The sequence below is a fragment of the Prosopis cineraria genome, unplaced genomic scaffold, assembly GCF_029017545.1.
Source record: "Prosopis cineraria cultivar Desert tree isolate PC_DT_omini unplaced genomic scaffold, ASM2901754v1 PC7, whole genome shotgun sequence".
Lineage (NCBI taxonomy): Eukaryota > Viridiplantae > Streptophyta > Magnoliopsida > Fabales > Fabaceae > Prosopis > Prosopis cineraria.
In genome coordinates, this window is record NW_026555338.1 from 21,286,563 (window position 1) to 21,300,129 (window position 13,567).

Consider the following 13,567-nt stretch of genomic DNA (forward strand, 5'->3'; position numbering starts at 1 on the left):
AACTAAAGTAGTAATTGCTTGTTGTGTTTTAGTTATTGTTAGGAAAAAAAAAAAAGAATCACTTCTTAAATTAAAGTAGTCACACATGTTTACAATACTTGAACTTCAGTAAATAAAAAGTTTACTTTTTTTAGATGGCCAAAGCTGTTATTTTTATTTTAAATTGTGAGTATTTTAATTATTTCATCAAAAATTAGTAATAATATAAAAGTCTTTGAGAAATTTAGAATAATTATGATATTTTGCAGGATTTCATCACCATTTACATATTTTAGGAGATTTTTTTATTTTTCATTTTCTCTTTAAAAACTTAAGTGTTTTAAAATTTTAAGTGTGAGAGTAGGACCCACTTTTCAGGCGATCATTTTATTGTCTTTTTTGTTGCCAATCGTGTCATTTATTGTCAGATGTCATTAGATTTCATTATTGCCAACAGTTAGTTTTAAATTAATTTTTATCTAATAATTAAAGTTAATTTTCATAACAACAGTATTGCACTGTTTTTAAATATTAAATTTTAAATAAAAAATTACACGAAAATGTTTAAGTTCATATAGTACGTTTCTTAACATATACTTTAAAGAAAAAATTATCTTTGCTGGTAAAAACAAAAAAAAAAGGGAAAAATTCTCCAAAGCTCTGAAATCAAATTAACGTGAAATTACATTAGATAAATTCCCCACAACACCTCAATGTGTGTATGTCTGGCATGTGTCCAATGAACTTGCATCACTCCTCACAAAGCAACACAATGACACCTATGTAATTTAAATAATTATATAGTTATATGTATGTGCGTGATACAGTAGAAATGCACCTCTTATATTTGCACACTTAAATAGATATAAACTATATTATATTTAGTTATTTTTTAATGTTAACTTTTTATTAATGAAAAGAAAAAATATATATTTATAAAATATATACACACACATGTTAATTCGTTTTTAGTTAAAATGTCTTCAATTATTATACATATTTTCTATTTGTATAAGTAAATATTTAATGTTTTTGTTACTCAATTTGAATACAATATCAATATCAATAAATAATAATTTAAATTTGTCAAACATTTAATTTTCAATGCATATATTGATTTAACTATTTTATTATATATCCTAATTTTTTATTTGAAATATATAAACATTTTTACATGTTCCGTATAACTTTTTCTAAAAAATTAATATATGGTGTCCTGTATTTTTTTTTCAATTTTCTTAAAATACTTATGTAATTATACTTATACATAATTATCATCTAATAATATAATTTAAATTATAAAATTATTTCAAAAAATAATTATAATAAATTTTTAAATATATAAAAGTGGCCCCCACATTTACAATTTTAAAATATAAATAATTAAATTTCCCAAACACCATTGCCCAAAGAACCTAATAATAATATATAATGGGAGAAAAAGGTTTTTTAAATATCAATAATTAAATTGATAATTGATATTTAATCTGAATTATTTCAAAAAAAATATTGAGAATCTGGCTTAACCATCAATCATTTTAATCCATGAATCCATTTTATATACTAAATGTTGGATTGTTACACATAAGTAGTGAAAAAAATGAATTTGAATCTCCAGAGTATTTTTAAAAATATGTGAAGTTTTATATTTAATATGAACTATACAAGTCAAAGAAGGGCTTGAGCCTTGAATATTCATTAAATTTCATGTTCCATGAAGATTCTATGAAACTTCCCAACGTATACCATAACTTCGATACTGTTTAATCCTTGTTGAGGCCTCAAGTTTGGCGTTTCCCTTATTGACTTGACTTTCTTATTGTTATTATTATTTTGGCTAGAACTGGACTTTCTTATTACTCCCTTCATTTAATAATGTAAAATATTTTTAAGTAAATTTCAGCCCCTCAATAAAGTAGTTACTTACTTTCAAATTAACTCTATCTTTTTACATTTATTTTTATTAAGCATCCTATAATAAATATAAAGTTATTATCAATAGGGGACACTTTTAAGAAAAAGATAATAATTATAACTAGAAAGACTAAAAATATCTTATATTTTTAAACATTTAATTTTTTAAAAAATATTTTATATTTTTAAATGAAGGAAGTATAATTTATAAGATTCTTAAATATGACAACATCATATCTTTGCTCAATTAACTTTTATGATTGCTGGGTCTAGAGGTAGCAACGTTGCCATGTGTACTATATAAGGACAATTTTTCCTTGTAAAAGGAAAATTAACAACTAAGGATAAGCTAAGGTCATTAAGTTTAATTAAGGATAATAAAATATTAAAATCTTAATTAAGGACTACGATCCTTACTTGAAATAAAAAATATATATAAATTTATAAAATTACTCTCTACTAAATACTAAAATATATATAACATTGTTAAAATCACTATCTTGGTATGAGAATATTATTAATATCATTTGAAAAAACAAGTAACTACATTAGGAAATAAATTATTTTTCAATATGAAAGAAACTCACTTTTAAAATGTTACACAGGTCACTTATATATGAATATACAAAAAGTAACTTAAAAATTTACTAACTTCACTTAGGAATATGAACCCAATGAGTTGTCAAATTTTATGCTTATTTATATATAGTTACCACTTAAAAAATAAAGAGATGACACTACTGAAATCACTATCATGATATGAGAATATTATTAATATTAGTTGGCAAATAAGGAACCACATTTGAGAATAGATTGTTTCTCAATATGAAAAAAATTACTTTTGAAATTTTTCAAAATTATTTATGAATATAAAAAAAATGACTTGCAAATTTACTAACTCCACTAAATGATCTTTTCCTAGGGGCATTTAAAAAAATTCACAATTTTTTTAAGTTTCATGTAAGGACCATGGTCCTTAATTAGATTTTTAATATTTTATAATTCTTAATTGAAATTAATGACCTTATAAGGTCTTTAATTGTCATTTTTCCTTATAAAATTTCACGTATCCTATTAGAAAATTTATAGCCTAAAATTTTGTCTACAATCTTAAATAACAATTGTTTTAGAATGGAAAAGTAATAATTTAGAAAAATAATTAGTTTATAAAGTATAATTCTAATTTGGAAAAGTGATTGCATAAGAAACATAATTGATAATTCTGAATTTCAATAGATAGAAAAAGTTGTTTATATAAGGGTTGAAGGGCAAAAATGTCCTATAACTTTTTCTCCAAGAGCATCTAACATCATAAACCATTTTTAGAGCATTTTTGCTCTAAAAGTTTCAAAAAGATAGTATTTTTACCCCAACATTAAATATTGGGAACATTAACTATTAAAGTAAAGTTTGACTAAGGTATTTTACTATTTTACCCTTTTTTGTTTCTACATTTTTTGATCTTCATTTTCATTTGTTGGAGGAAAAAAAGTTAAGGAATTCACTGAAAAATGAAATTGAAGACAAAACATAGAAGGTGTTGCTCACCGTAAGTACACTGGTTGTAGTAAGTAATATAATGAAAGTAAAGTATTATTTTTTCAAGAACTTGTTTAAAAATAATGATCAAATAAAAGACTAATTGAGTTCAATCAAATTGAGCCAAACATAATTAGGTGAATATGATTTTGCAAACTAAATTAACATTAGAAAATAAAGAAAACAAATTGATTCACAGACTTCAAGTACAAATTTAAACTTAGGATCATTTATTCCCTTTGTATATCATAACACAAAAATCACCTCCTCTCCTAAATGCTCTTAATAAAAATAAGTGCTAATCTAGGGTTTTAAAAATACTTGACAAGCTCTCTCAAGTCATGAACAAGTATTTAGTTAAATCAATTGCTCAATCTCTTATTATAATTAATAAAACTCAATTTTTAGCTCCAACCCTAATGTGGCTATGTAAGGCTAGCAAGTATTTCTTTATCTTACTAACAAAACCATCCATTCAACATGCAAATATTAAATTCTTGCACTATTTTATCTAAGTTTTACATTCAACCTAACCCTTCCAAGCATCAATTAAGTGAACCTAACATCTAAATGGTGGCCAATTACTTAGAAGCATTAAAAAAAGAGTAAAATACACACACACACACACACACAACACATTAATCACAAAAAGAAAGGAGAAACATAGTGTTAATCTATATAAGGGTTCCAAATAACCTTAGAACAAAGTGTTTAGTTACTTATAATCATCTGAAAGATACAAAGACACAAATATTTGAACCCATATCAGAATATAAGAAAGGAAAGGGAAGAGGAATAAGAAAAATTGAAGAAAAAAAGCTCCAAATGTCTTCAAAACTCCATTCTCTTAGACCCTACTTTTCTAATGCCTAAACCCTAGCACACAAAGCTCCAAATGAATGGTCAAAGTCTAAAGAATACATTTTGAGTTGAGCTCTCAGCATATATATGTACCAATCAATTTTTGATAAATAAAATGTGATGTTTTTCTGACAATGGCGAAAGTCGTGAATGAAAGTCACAACTTTCTAACGACTTTGGCATTTTTGAATTGTATTCATAATTAACAAAATTTATCCCTTTTGCACTTGATTTCTTTATCCAAAAGCCTTCCAAGAATATCAACAAAGTTTCAAAAATGCATCTAATCAAATTTTAAACTAAAATAACATGAAATTAGGCTAAAAATATAAATTAAAACTAAGAATGCAAACCCAAAGCAAAATGCACATTCTCCTGATTTAAAAAATAAAAATATATACAAATGAGGCAAAATGGATTAAAATCTAAGAAAAATGTGATGAAATGATATGAAATTCTAGAGGTTAACAGAAGGAAGGAGGGAAAAATATAAAAATATACTTAGTTAAACTTTAGTTTAACGGTCAAAATTTATAATGTTTAATGGTGGGATAAAAATTCTCTCTTTCTGAAACTTTTAGGGTAAAACAGTTCCCAAAAAAAATTAAGATATCAAGCCCTCGTGGAAAAAAGTTTCAAAACATTTTTACCCTTTAACCTTTTATATAAAGAGATTTTTTTTAATCTCATTAGAGAGAGTTTTTTTTTATCTTATTATAATTTTATCTTCTATACATAGCTTTTTAGTATTTAATTCTATTAAATTATATCCTTAACATAATTTAATACATATTTTAAATAATTAATTTTTAATAAAAATACTAATATTTATTCTAAGTATAAATTTTTAAAATCATGTTAGAATATTTAGTAGTTTTCACAATTTAAAGTGCCCTCCAGTATGAGTGTCAACCATGAAAAGAACTCCATTGTTGATCTGTTTGTGCTTCATATGTCTAGCCTTTGAGAGCCTGCTTTTTACAACTAAAATCAGCTGCACGTTACAGTTGGGTTTAGAAAGCCTATTATTATTCTCAGCAATAGAGAACTAAAGTTTAATAATCATGGATTGTTCTTTATCTTTCCACATCCTTTATTTTTATTGTTCATTTGTTCTTTATTTTTCCTTCATTTTTTATTGTTTTGTCAAACTGCATCGAGCATTTGTCCTTCATTTTTGACACCTTTATCTGTCAGATTTTGGACTTGTGTGGGGACAGTTGCCTGCAAAATTTAAAAAAGAATTACTCCTTTTATTAAAAATATAAATATTTTAAGGAGTTAAATATTTAAAATATAAAATATTTTTAATTTTTTGAGATATAGTTATTATTTTTTTAAAGTATTCCTGTCAATAAATAACTTTATATTATTGTTAGGTATTTAATAGAAGTAATATAAAAAAAAAGTTAGTTTAAAAGTAAATAATTACTTTATTAGGGGTGAGATTTAGTTAAAAATGCCTTACATTTTTTTTAAAAAAAAGTATATAAGATGATTTAAATAAAACTTATTTTTCCAAAGATTCACTTGTCCTTATCATTTTAAAATAAATTTACTCATTCTATTAATATATATATATATATATATATATAACCTAGTGAGGCTAAAATTTTATCAATGTCTTATAATATTAAATAGTAATAGTTTCAAAGGGATGAATCATAATTTTAAAAAATTATAAAATTGTTATCTTGTTTAGAAGGGATGGCCCTTAACCCAATAAAAAAAATATTTTTAAAAAGTGACACCTATTGATGACTAATGAATGTTAAGTCTTTTTTAACATTAGGATAATAAAGGAGAGAATCTTTAATATTAAAGGATAAATTTAACTCATAATTGAGTTTAGGGTTTTGAATGACCCTTTATGTAAAGTTAAAGGATAAAAATAACTTTTAACTCTAAATTATATCCCAATAAGTCATTTTTTTATGTTCTTGATCCATCATCAACTCACAATGAGTTGAGAAGGTTGTAGGGACGGAACCGAATCTTGGAGGGAGGCAATTTGAAAAAATAGCATGCGCACACATTGTTTTATTTTATAAAATTAAAATAATTTATATTATTAAAAAATTATAATTAAAAAAATTATAAAATAATAAGTATTTACATGAATTCAACATTTTTAAGAATGTAAGAAATATTCAAATAGAAATCATAATTTTGATGCATTAATTTTTGAACAAAATAAAGAACATATAAAAATTTATATTTTTATTTTTAACTACTTATTATACGTATGTTATTAACTTGAATAAGAGATTTAGATAAGTCTTTAGATTTTATAAAAAAACAATAATTATTATATACAAATCCTCAGTCAGGTCAGGCAGAATTAAAGGCAAGGCAGAAGGAATATCTTTAAACTTTTAAGTATCGTTATTTCATCCCCTCACTCGTATGGAGCTTCCCCATAAGGAAATCTCGTAGCGTAGGGAACTATTCGTTCGCCTGGACACCCTTCCGCGGTAAAGCTTTTCAAGGAGATGGACTACTTTCTAAACTATGATAGATATGGAGCGGATGGCGTACTGATAGATCTCCTATTCGTTCGTTCTGGATCCAGCTGATAAAGCCCTTTGCTTTAAATTAGTAAGCGCAAACGAGCAAAGCGAGAGAGTTGCTAGTATTCCTTCAGAGATTTTCTTTTTTAACTTGAATGAAAGAACCCTTCCTAAAGGTACTTCAAGTGTAGTGAGACGAAGTGCTTCCCTTTACAGAAGCGCGAGGGGAAGGGGTCTCATTCATTGATAAGGGAGTGCTCTAGTTGTCATTTTCTGTTAGACTTCTTTTCGCTTCTGTCTCTTTGCTTCGGATATCAACTCTAAATAATTATATATTTGATGTAATTAAGATAATATGAAAATTAAATAATAAAAATATTTTTTAAAAAAATTGCTGAATTTTTAGAATAATATGTGTTGTTTATAATAATTTATTGAAAAGAAACGGTTGCATGCACAATATAGGCATTCGGTATCAATTTTATTTTTATAAATAAGAAGTTGATATTAATTATTTATCAACAACAGAATTTGTCAATGAACTAACAATTCGTATGTTAATAGAGAATAAATAAAATATCAAGTACTATACTAATAATCAAATATTAAATTATATGTGAAAATTGTAAAGGGAGCTGCTAGAAAAGAAATGGCATATATATATGGGTGATTAAAACTTCTCATACTTATAAAAAAAATAAAAAATATCTTTCATATTAATATTCTCCCTCTGTCCCAAAGTATATGACACTTTTAGGAAAGTTTCGGCATCCCAAGATATAAGAAATTTGGATAAAAATAAGGTTTTATTAATAATACTTTTTTAATATTATTCTTTCCATATATTCTTTTTGTTCAATATTCTTTTATCGTTGGAGTATTAAATGAAGGGTATTTTTAAAAATTTATATTTAGATCTTGAAAAAGTAAAGTTATAAAATATATTTAATAAGCTTTATTAGTATGTGAGATTTTATCTAAAAATATCTTATAATTGAAAACGGAGAGAATATATCTCGTTAGTCGGAAAGCAAATCTAGAGGGCATGCAAGGGTGCTTGCCCTCTATAATTTTTACTTCCCTTTAAAAATTATGAAAAATTTCTTTATAAAAATTGATAAAATAGATTTTGGCCTCCTATGTTTTATCTTATTAGAAATTTTGCCCCCATGTTTTATCACCCTGGATCCATCGCTGCCATTAGTCATGGGGTGGGTGGGTGTGTGTGTGTATTAAAAAGACCTAGTACACCTTGGGAGGTTAATGAAAGTATGGAACCTGCTGCATTCAGTGACTTGGCATAGAAGAAGGGCAAGAAGGAAACTTCCTAGAACGTAACTATAAGGATGCTTCCTAGAACATGACTATCCACTTTCCAATTTGCATGAGATGTTTTGGGTTTGATTTCCATGTGGACTAGATCATTTAAAATTGATTACAACCATTAAGATTTAAAATTTTTAAATTAACTTTTTATATACAAAATTATTATTATTATTTTGCTAAAGTGCAATTATAAGATTATTTTATCTTTATTTTAAATTATGTGCCTATTAAAATAATAACTTATTAAAAATATAAAAATAAAATTTTATCAAAATCTAGACCGACTATACTTGATCTTTTAATTCCATTCATTTCAGCTTATCTTATTACTACTGGCGAAGAATGCTTTCATAGCCTAAATTAAATATATATGAATTAGAATGTACATAGAACTAAACAAATGATACAGTGTTTTATGGAACATCAAAACAAGAAAAGACAAGGAGTATACTATGATCCTGAATTCTAGCTAGAGTTTTAAGTTTTTTTTAGCCTATCGTATCTACTTTTTAACTTTAAATAGTTTGTAAGCACATTTTATAAGTTCTAATCATCCAATAAGTAAAATTTTTATCCCAAAATAATTAAAATAAATTCTACTTAGCCATAATTTATTGCCTAAATTCACCTTTAATTTATAAATTACTCTAGAGAAGTCTAAAAATAACTTTTACAGCTCTTAAAATTACTCAAAGTCATTTAGAGTTTTCTAAAGTTATTTTCTATTGTCCCAAAACAGTCTTAAAATTATCACTCAACATCTCTATCCAATTCCTATATCTCTAATTTTAAAAACACCTAAAATTAATGATGTCAGCTAGAACCAAAATTATAAGACACTTGATCTTGGAAAGTTCCAGCCCACTCTGAAAATATCTGTACAGCTTCTATAATTTATTTATTTATTTATTATTATTATTATTATTTTGTTTTTCCTTTTTGTTCTGCGATGAGGTCTTGCTGGATCTCCATATTGCTCGCCGCCACGCGAGAATGAGACGCTTAGGTATTATGTTTACCCTCAGCACAAGGGGGGCGTGTGTGTACACGCTTGCAAAACCAATAATGGGCCACGTGCCCACCAGTTGGTTATATTATTTTTTTAAAACATATTATAATATATATATATATACACACACTATTGTGACTTTATATTTTTTTATTTTCCTTTATTTTCTCTTATCTTATCTTTTTCCCTTTTTATTTTGCAGAAATTTATATGTGCGCGTGTGTGTGGTATTTTAGATATTTTAAACTCTCTAGTATAATTAATTTACTATTAATCAAGATTCTTTTAAAAAATAAAAAATTAAATCATGACTGTGTTTGATTTTAATATAATTTAAATAATATTTAAATAAATATAATTTCTTAAAAAGATCAGATCTTATTTATTCAATTTTATAAACTTTATAAATTTTTCCTTCTTTGAAAATATATCTTGAAATTAAATCCTTGAATTTTAATTCATTTTGTGTAAATTTTTCTTATCAAGTAATTAAATGATAGATTTAAATTACTATGGCATAATTTCTTTTTAATATTAATTAAATCCTAAAAATCAAGATGTTGTTATTTTGTTCTAAGATCCAAATATCTCAAACTATTTTAAACACCATAATATCCTATCTTTAAATCCAAAATAATTCTAAGGGACTTTCTAGAGATGGAAGATGTTACACTCATTATTTAGAAATTTATGTAAATTAAATTTGTTCTTGAAGTCATTTTTTTTCTGATGAAATGAAGTTATTTTAATATCAAGTTATTATTTTTATACATCTTGTTACTATTTATGTGTAGTAAAAATATAAATAACTTGTTTCATTTTGACATAAATTGTTTTAATTCTGTTACCGCATACATATTAATTATATAAACAATAATTTTTCACTCCACAAATATTATCTTCATGTAAATTAAAATTTAAAAAATAGTGTGTTTTATTTTATAAATTTTTATTATATTCATATTAAAAATAAGGTAAAAGAGCAAATCAACCTTTAAACTATAGTTCTAGGAATGTCTTGGACCTTAAATTTATTTTTAGTATAATGTTTCTCTTCAAAATTTAAAAATGATGCAATTTAAATCTTATCATTAGCAAAAATTAATTTTAACCATTAGTTCATGACCATAATAACAAAAAAATATTAGTAAAATTTTTTAAGTCATTTTCTATAATTTTTTGGGCTTTTATGTAAGTTTTAAGTTTTTTTCTTTCATTTTTTGGTCAACAAATGATCAAAGTTAATTTTTATTTATAATAAAAATTAAAATGTATTATTTTTATAAGTTAAATGAAACTTCACACCAAAAATAAATTGAAAGTTCCAGGCGCTCTTAAACCTATAATTTAAAAGCTAAGTTTCCTTTTTACCCTTAAAAATATAAATAATAGTAACTTATTTCATTCTATAATCTTTTGTCCCATTCAAATTAAAATATAATTAAAATTTACATAACAATATATCGGAATAAGTATACAAATTATTCATGGGAGCCAAATTTTTCATTTAGTAAATTGTTGGATTAAGTTCATTTAAAATTTTTCTCTCGTCAATATTAATAAGTTAAATAACACATTTCATTTCATAATTTATTACCTCATATACCTCATGTTTAGTAATTATTTTAATAATAATTTTTTTATCTTTATACTTTTGTGCATATTAAAATATAGAGAAATTCTTGTGTAGATTAGATGCATCACATTTTTTGTGGTGTATCCAATTAAAATATCTCAAATTATTTAAATAAAATATTATATAATATTATTTTAATTGATTTTATTCTTATAACAAATGCATATTTAAATTCTTTCATTTTCTTTATTTACTATCATTAATGTCAGAATTGATTTATATTTAATGCCATATGAATGTTACGTTTTTATTGAATAGACTATAAATGATATGGTATATCCGATCTACCTAAGAATTTATCTAAAAATACAAACAATTTATTTTTTATACAAATATAAACAATTTATTACCTTGTACATATTAAAAATGTAAAAAAATAATTTATTATAAAATATTATTTGCATACTATATCGTTATAACTTCTTATATGTTCCTCCATCCCAAATTATAAAACAATTTAAAACAAGATTATATATATTAATAAAATTTAATAATGACATTTTACAAATTAATATCTTTAAAAAATATAAAATTTTAAAAATACCCTTAATTTAATATAACTTTAAATCTATGCATTCACAATACTACAATCATTTCAATTCTATTTCCATCTCAAGGGTAATATTAAAAAAATTATTAATAAAAATTTATTCTTATTACATTATTTTATATTTTAGGACAATAAAATATTTCTAAAGTTTCTTTTATAATTTGAGACGGGAGAGTATATTTTGGTCCATCAATTCCCTTTTTTCATTCCCTCTACTAATAATAATAAATAATAATAATAATAATAATAATAAATATTGAGCCCCACTCTCACTGTAAAAAAGAACTATAGATCAGTAGTGATAGTCATTATACTTTACAGTATTATAGATGCATTCAAATAATTGATCCTCCATGTAAATCCAAATAGGGACTTTCTCTATTTTGGGATTTGTGGTGGCAGTTGCTCTCTTATATATATTAACATTATAACACAAGTTAGGAAAAAATTGCATAAGATAATTAAAAAAAAAAAAAAAGCTTACGTGCCCCCTTAAAAAGTTTCACTTGTCCTCATCAGTAAAACATACATGACCTATAAAGCTAAAATTTTATCAATGTTTTATAATATTAAATAGTAATAGTTTCAGAATGGATGAATCATAATTTAGAAAAAAATTCTCTTCCATGCAAAAGAGTTATATAAATTTTATTTAATAAAAATAAAAACATGATTCTAGTAAATATAACAAGTTTTTTGTTTGAACACAATTTTTATTGTATTATAATTTATATATTATCCATTTTTAAATATTTGACTTTCTTATATTATATTCATAATATAATTTAATAAATATTTAAAAATATTTTTATAAAAGATATTAACATTATTTTAGTATAAATTAAATCCCAAATCCCAAGTCATTTTTATAGATCCGTTATGTAAAAGGAGTAGTAAAAAGTCGCAATTATACCACAAAGCTACAATTTTATGTGATTTTCTTTGGATTTTGTAGATTTTTTTTTTCTACTTAAAAGTTAACCAAGTATAATGAATATGTAAAAACGTAAAAGCATCAAGTATGCGATTCTACAAGTCAAATACGGCTTTAACAACCATGAGTATGATACACTTATACTTAGGTACATTTGAAATTAGTTTTTAATTTTCAAATAACGAAGGTAATACATTTTGGCGTAAAACAAGCATGCTTGGGATGAACATCTAGTTCAGGAGTTCGGCCCCACTCCTTTGACTTTGTTGAGGCTTGGATTTTCAACCATCATTTGGATGAATATATATATATATATATATATTTTATTAAAAAATATAAAACATTTTTTTAAAAATAAAATATTTAAAAATATAAAATATTTATAATTTTTGAAATGTGATTATTATTATTTTTAAAAGTATTTTAATTAATAATAATTTTATATTTATTGTAAGATGTTTAATAGAAATAAACATAAAAATGGGATTAGTTTAAAAATAAATTATTATTTTATTAAAAATAAATTTTAATTAAAAATATTTTATATTTTTTAATAATGGCAATATATATTTCCCTGAATTTGGATGAGTACATTTTAACTATTTTAGCAAGTCATTAGGACCAATGCAGCCATCACACATCCCAAGCGAACAACGTTAGACATTCACGCGCTAGTTGTATTCCCTCCGTACAAATTTATGAAACACCTTTTTTTAAAATAAATTAGTGTCCCAAATATAAATAACTTTCTAACAATAATTTATACACCAATAAAATTTTTACATTTATTAAAATATATATTATTTTTAATTTTATTCTTAGTGTAATAAACATAAGATTCCAAATTAATAAATACAATTGATAAAATAATTTTTTTATAAATACTAAGTTGCTTTGTTTAAATTTTATAATTGAAAAAAAAGTTTATATTTTGCACAGAATGGAACAAAACACTTTAATAAAAATACAGTTTCATTAATTACATTTGTCCAAATGTTATCCTTGCCTTCTTTATTGTATTTTTCTCGCTCTTTAATGTTTCTTAAACAAAGTTACATTAAATGAATGTTATTTTTAAAAATTAAAAATTATAAAGTATATTTAATAAAATTTATATTAATATGTGTATTTTTTCAAAAATATTTTATAAACTGGAAGGATGCACGTCCACCCATCAGCTATGGATCCGGATCCTCTCAGCGGCCAAAACTCTCAGCATCCCTCAACGTCCAAATCTGATTTGTTTAAATGGTCAAACTTTGATCAATACACACATCACATGGTTATTAAAAATATGTATAAATAATTT